Source organism: Bufo gargarizans, chromosome 1 (assembly GCF_014858855.1).
Source record: "Bufo gargarizans isolate SCDJY-AF-19 chromosome 1, ASM1485885v1, whole genome shotgun sequence".
In the NCBI taxonomy this organism is placed as follows: domain Eukaryota; kingdom Metazoa; phylum Chordata; class Amphibia; order Anura; family Bufonidae; genus Bufo; species Bufo gargarizans.
Window position 1 is genome coordinate 630,126,324 of NC_058080.1, and position 7,194 is coordinate 630,133,517.

Below are 7,194 nucleotides of genomic sequence, written 5' to 3' on the forward strand. Positions count from 1 at the left end.
GCTGGTGGGTAATATGTGGTGACCGGTGCTTTAGGGGTTACTGTAGGAGGGGCTGGTGGGTAATATGTGGTGACCGGTGCTTTAGGGGTTACTGCAGGAGGGGCTGGTGGGTAAGATGTGGTGACCGGTGCTTTAGGGGCTACTGCAGGAGGGGCTGGTGGGTAATATGTGGTGACCGGTGCTTTAGGGGTTAATGCAGGAGGGGGCTGATAATTAAAACCCTTTTAGGATATAGCTTATTTTTATTTATTCATTTTCGTTTTTTCTTCTCCTCCTTTCAAGAGGGATACATTTTTTATTTTTTTGCTGGCCAAATGAGAGCTGTTTTTCGTAGGACAAGATTTAATTTTTAATGACACCGTTTAATTTACCATAGCTTGAACTGTAAAATTGTAAAAAAAAATCTTTGTAGGGTGAAATTGGGAAGAAATGGCAATTTCACCATGGTTTTGGGGATTTAAAGGGCATCTGTTGGCAGATTTGTACCTATGACACTGTCTGACCTGTTACATGTGCGCTTGGCAGCTGAAGGCATCTGTGTTGGTCCCATGTTTATATGTGCCTGTATTGCTGAGAAATTTATGTTTTAATATATGCAAATGAGCCTCTAGGAGCAACGTGGGCGTTGCCATTACACCTAGAGTCTCTGCTCTCTCTGCACTCTGACATCACTAGACAGTAAAAACATCATCATGCCTGGTCCTGTCAATCAAAGTAAGGCCTCTTTCAGACGGGCGTTGCAGGAAAATGTGCGGGTGCGTTGCGGGAACACCCGCGATTTTTCCGCGCGAGTGCAAAACATTGTAATGCGTTTTGCACTCGCGTGAGAAAAATCGCGCATGTTTGGTACCCAAACTTCACAGAAGTTCGAGTCTGGGATCGGTGTTCTGTAGATTGTATTATTTTCCCTTATAACATGGTTATAAGGGAAAATAATAGCATTCTGAATACAGAATGCATAATAAAATAGCTCTGGAGGGGTTAAAAAAATAATAATAATAATTTAACTCACCTTAGTCCACTTGATCACGTAGCCCGGCATCTCTTCTGTCTCCTTTGCTGAACAGGACCTGTGGTGAGCATTCATTTCAGGAACAGGACCTGTGGTGACGTCACTCCGGTCATCACATGATCCATCACATGATCCATCACCATGGTAAAAGATCATGTGATGGAACATGTGATGACCGGAGTGACGTCACCACAGGTTCTGTTCAGCAAAGGAGACAGACGAGATGCCGGGCAGCGCGATCAAGTGGACTAAGGTACGTTAAATATATATATTTTTTTTTTAACCCCTCCAGCGCTATTTTACTATGCATTCTGTATTCAGAATGCTATTATTTTCCCTTATAACCATGTTATAAGGGAAAATAATAATGATCGGGTCTCCATCCCGATCGTCCCCTAGCAACCGTGCGTGAAAATCGTACCGCATCCGCACTTGCTTGCGGATGCTTGCGATTTTCACGCAACCCCATTCATTTCTATGGGGCCTGCGTAACATGAAAAACGCACAAAATAGAGCATGCTGCGATTTTCACGCAACGCATAAGTGATGCGTGAAAATCACCGCTCATGTGAACAGCCCCATAGAAATGAATAGGTCGGGATTCAGTGCGGATGCAATGCGTTCAACTCACACATCGCATCCGCGCGGAATACTCGCCAGTGTGAAACAGGCCTAAATGGTGAGACATGTTTACAGCCAGACCTGTTGAATCTAAACGTCTGTCAATGTGAAGCAGACGGCAAGGTCTCCAAATCTAGCGCATGATGTCACATTCTAAAGAGGTCCAACTATAGATATGAAACAAAGTGGTTTAGTCTGGAAAGGATTACAAAGCCATTGCTAAAGCTGCAGGACTCCGGCGAACCATACTGAAAGTCATTATCCACTAATAGAGAAAACTTTAAACGGTGAACCTTCCTAGGAGCGGGTGGCTGCCAAAATTTCACTAAGATCGATGTCCCATCCAGGGGGTCACAGAAGAACTTGGACAAGCATCTGAAAAACAGCAGGTCTCAAAACAGGTTAGGGTTCTTTTCCGGCATAGAGTTGCGTCAAAAGGGCTCTATGCCGGAAAAGAACTGATCAGTTTTATCCTAATGCAGTGATGCCCAACCTACGGCCCGCGAGCCAAATGCGGCCTGCGAAGCCGTGTCATGCTGCCTGTGCCTGCAATCTCCCCGCCCAGCGCCGCCTCCTAGCTAATTTATTCACTGCACTTGCCTCTGTGAAATTGAAGAGAAGCGCCGTAATCTCGCACAGGCGCACTGGCAGAGGCATCGAAGTGTGCATGCACCGTCTTCCTGGCCTCTGCCAGTGCGCCTGTGCGAGATTACGACGCTTCTCTTCAATTTCACAGAGGCAAGTGCAGTGAATAAATTAGCTAAGAAGTGGCTCTGGGTGGGGGGAATATCTGTGGATGACACTGAGGGGGGGATATCTGTGGATGACACTGAGGGGGGGATATCTGTGGATGACACTGAGGGGGGGATATCTGTGGATGACACTGAGGGGGGGGGGATATCTGTGGATGACACTGAGGGGGGGGGATATCTGTGGATGACACTGAGGGGGGGGGGATATCTGTGGATGACACTGAGGGGGGGGGGATATCTGTGGATGACACTGAGGGGGGGGATATCTGTGGATGACACTGAGGGGGGGATATCTGTGGATGACACTGAGGGGGGGAATCTGTGGATGACACTGAGGGGGGGGGAATCTGTGGATGACACTGAGGGGGATCTAGAGAGGGGTGTGGGGATGTTGGGGTGGGAGGTCCGATAGGTGTGTGGGGGTGGGAGATCCGGGAGGGGGGGGATCATACATTTTTTTGCTATGGGGCCCAGTCATTTCTAGCTACGCCCCTGATTGGTAAGATTGGGCAGGCACTGGAGCGATAGAGCGCCCTGCTGTAGGAGAAGCCGGCGGGAGATGAAAGGAGGAGGGGCCAGCTCCTGGTGGTGTCGGGCACACGGCGCAAGCATGGCGGTGGAGGATCTGACTGAAGCCTAAAGACCAGACATCAAGGTAGACCTGCAGAAGAAGGTGACAGCGCAGTATGTGATATATACATGTGTGTAATGTATGTAGTGCAGTGTGTGATCATCACATACTGCACTACATACATTACACACATGTATACATCACATGCCCCCTCACAGTAATAATGCCAAGATATGTGCCCTCTTCACAGTAGTAATGCTCACACATGCCCCCTCACAGTAGTTATGCCCAGATATGTGCCCCCTCACAGTAGTTATGCCAGATATGTGCCCTCTTCACAGTAGTAATGCTCACATGTGCCCCCTCACAGCATTTGCATTTCTTTCTGGCAAAGCTACCTGGTTCCGGCCCCACAAAATTTATACCAAGTCTAGTGCGGCCCTCAGACGATAAATGGTTGAGCACCACTGTCCTAATGCATTCTGAATGTATAGAAATCCGTTCAGTTTGCATCAGTATGCCTTCCGTCATTGTCAGGTGTTTTGGCTGGACATAATACCGCAGCATGCTGCGGTATTATGTCCATCCAAAATGCCTGATCAGTCGCCGGAATGCCGCATCCGACATTAATTCTTATTGACTTGCATTAGTGCCGGCATTGCAAAACAACTGAAGGACGGATCCATGCGCAGATCGGGAAAACTGTGAAAAAGACGGATCCGTCCATCCGCATGACAAGCGGAGAGACGGATCCGTTCTTGCAATGCATTTGTAGACGGATCCGCACTTGAATCCCATTGAGATGCTGTGGAAAAAGCTTAAAGGGCAGTTCATGCTTGAAAAACCTCCAATGTAGCCAAATTAAAGCAATTGTACAAGAAGAGTGGGCCAAAATCCCAACACAGCTATGAAGAAGACTCGGAGAACGTTTTTCCAAATTTTTAACTGTAGTTGTTACTGCCAAGGGGGGCAGAACCAGTTAGTAGACTATGGGGCAATTACTTTTTCATCTGGGTGATGTAGGTTTTGAAAAATTCCTTATCTTCGATAAAAGTGATAATTTGTGTTTACTAGTGCTGTCTTTATCGTATTTGAAAATGATTTTGATGAACTGAAATATTTCAATGTGACAAATAGAAAAAAAAATTGGCTGTGGGGTAAAACACTTTTATCCATTTTGTCTTCCACAACGGCACTTCCATGAGATAAATGATCCTTGTCTAACCAGCTAGGGATAGGAAGAATACATTTTACCCTCCTCCTGCTCCCCCCTAGTGTCTTCCTGTCCCTTCCAGGTGGGGAGAGGTCACTCAGCAGTATTTGTGGGTCAGTTCCTGAATAGGCAGATAGGGTGATGATAACAACTGATACAGTGCCTTGAAAAAGCATTCATACTCCTTGAACTTTTTCATGTTACACCACAAAATTAAATGTATTTTATTGGGATTTTATGTGATAGACCAGTGAATAGTGAAAAAAAAATGCATGGTTTTCAAAAAACAATAATCTGAAAAGTGTGGCATGCATTTGTATTCAGCCCCCTGTACTCAGAGACCTCTAAATAAAATCCTGTGACCAATTGCCTTCAGAAGTCACCTAATTAGTAAATAGAGTCCATCTGTGTATAATGTATTCTCAGTATAATTACAGCTGTTCTGTGAAGGCCTCATAGGTTTGTTAGAGAACATTAGTGATCAAACAGCATCATGAAAACCAAGGAACACACCAGACAGGTCAGGGATAAAGTGTAAAGCAGAGTTTGGGTATAAAAAAATATCTTAAACTTTAAACATCTCACTGAGCACTGTTCAATCCCTCATCTGAAAATGTAAGGAGTATGGCACAACTGCAAACCTACCACACATTGCCGTCCACCTACTGTAAACTGAAAGCCCAGGCAAGGAGAACACTATTAGAGAAGTAGCCAAGAGGCCCATGGTCAGTCTGGAGGAGCTACAGAGATCTAAAGCTCAGGTAGGAGAATCTTTCCACAGAACAACTACTATTCGTGTACTCCACAAATCTGGCCTTTATGGAAGAGTGGCGAGAAGAAAGCCATTACTGAAAGCAAGCCATTAGAAGTCCATTTAGAGTTTGCCACAAGCCATGTAGGGGACACATCAAATGTGAAAGAAGGTGGTCTGGCCAGATAAGAACAAAGTTGAACTTTTCGGTCTAAATACAAGACACTATGTGTGGCACATCAGCCCAAATATAGCATCCCACCGTGAAACATGGTGGTGGCAGCATCATTCTGTGGGGATGCTTTTCTTCAGCAGGGAAAGGGAATCTGGTCAGAGTTGATGGGAAGATGGATGGTGCTAAATGCATGGCATTCCTGGAGGAAAAGCCTTTAGAGGCTGCAAAAGACTTGAGACTGGGGTGGAGGTTCACCTTCCAACGACCCTAGATTTACAGCCAGAGCTATTATGGAATGGTTTAGATGAAAGCCTATTCATGTGTTAGAATGGCCCAGTCAAAATCCAGACCTAAATCCCATTGAGAATCTGTGGCAAGACTTGAAAACTGTGTTTTACAGACGCTCTTCATCCAATCTGACTGAGCTTGAGCTATTTTGCAACGAAAAATTAGCAAAAATTTCAGCCTCTACATGTGAAAAGCTGGTAGATATATACCCCAAAAGACTTGCAGCTGTAATTGCAATGAAAGGTGGTCCTACAAAATTTTGAATTGGGGGCTGATTAAAAATGTAGGCTACACTTTCCATATTTTTATTTAATAAAAGTTTTAAAAAACATGTATCATTTTCTTTTCACTTCACACATACTTGCTACATTGTGTTGGGCTATCACTTAAAAGCCAAATAACATACATTTAAGGCTACATTCACACTAGCATAACGCAAAAACGCTTCAGTTACAATAATACAACCGTCTGCATCCGTTATGAATGGGTCCGGTTGTATTATCTTTAACATAGCCAAGTCTGATCCGTCATGAACTCCATTGAAATCCAATGGGGGACGGATCCGTTTTCTATTGTGTCAGAGAAAACGGACCTGTCCTCATTGACTTACATTGTGTGTTAGGACGGATCCGTCTTGCTCCACACCACATCGCGGACAGAAATACACTGATTGCAGCGTTATTCTGTCATCAATGGGGACACAACCAAACGGAACGGAATACATTCTGGTGCATTCCGTTTGGTTCAGTTCATTTTTGTCCCCATTGACAATGAATGGGGACAAAACTGAATCGTTTTCTTCCGCTATTGAGACCCTATGACGGATCTCAATAGCAGAATTGAAAAAGCTAGTGTGAAAGTAGCCTTGCGGATGTAACGTGACAAAATTTGGAAAAGTTCAAGAGGTACGAATACTTTTTCAAGGCACTGTATGCCTTCCAGATGTGAGAACATGCAGAGCACAGCTATACAGTCGTGGCCAAAAGTTTTGAGAGTGACACAAATATTAGTTTTCACAAAGTTTGCTGCTAAACTGCTTTTAGATCTTTGTTTCAGTTGTTTCTGTGATGTAGTGAAATATAATTACACACACTTCATATGTTTCAAAGGCTTTTATCGACAATTACATGACATATATGCAAAGAGTCAGTATTTGCAGTGTTGGCCCTTCTTTTTCAGGACCTCTGCAATTCGACTGTCACTACCAGAGCTTTGAGACAATCTCACAGCTCTGTGTCTCCACCCCTGTGATGATGTCACTTAGAGTTTGGAGGTGTTCTCACTGTTCTGTTTCTCCGCCCCTGTGATGAGGTCTTTACTCCCAGCTGTCTCTCCTGCGATTGATTTCCCTGCCTTTAAATCACCCCTCCTCCTATTGCAGGGCATGGATTATATTTCTCTTTTCAGTTGTAGCTCTGCCTTGACTATCTTCACTTCTTAAGCTAGTTCTCTGGACCTGTGTTCTGCTGCTGCAAGCACTCCGGATATTGCCCTTGGATCCGTCTTCTCTGCGGCTGCAGCTCCATCAGCTAAGTGTGCAAACTTTGTTGTGTACCTGGTGATTTCCTGACTGGATCTGAGGTGGCCACGGTTCCCTCCATATTCTGAGCAGGGCATCGGTGGCCGTGCCCCTTCCACTACTGTAGGGGTTACAGGGCTCATCAGTCTAAGGTACGCGGGCATGCCTCGTTCCACCATTTGGATCCGGGCATGTGCTTTAGCAGCATAGGGAGAGTGTTGAGGGTCTGACAGGGGTCACCCTTTCTCTTCCCTAGTTTGGGTCCGGTCAGTAGCTCTTCTTACTGTGTATG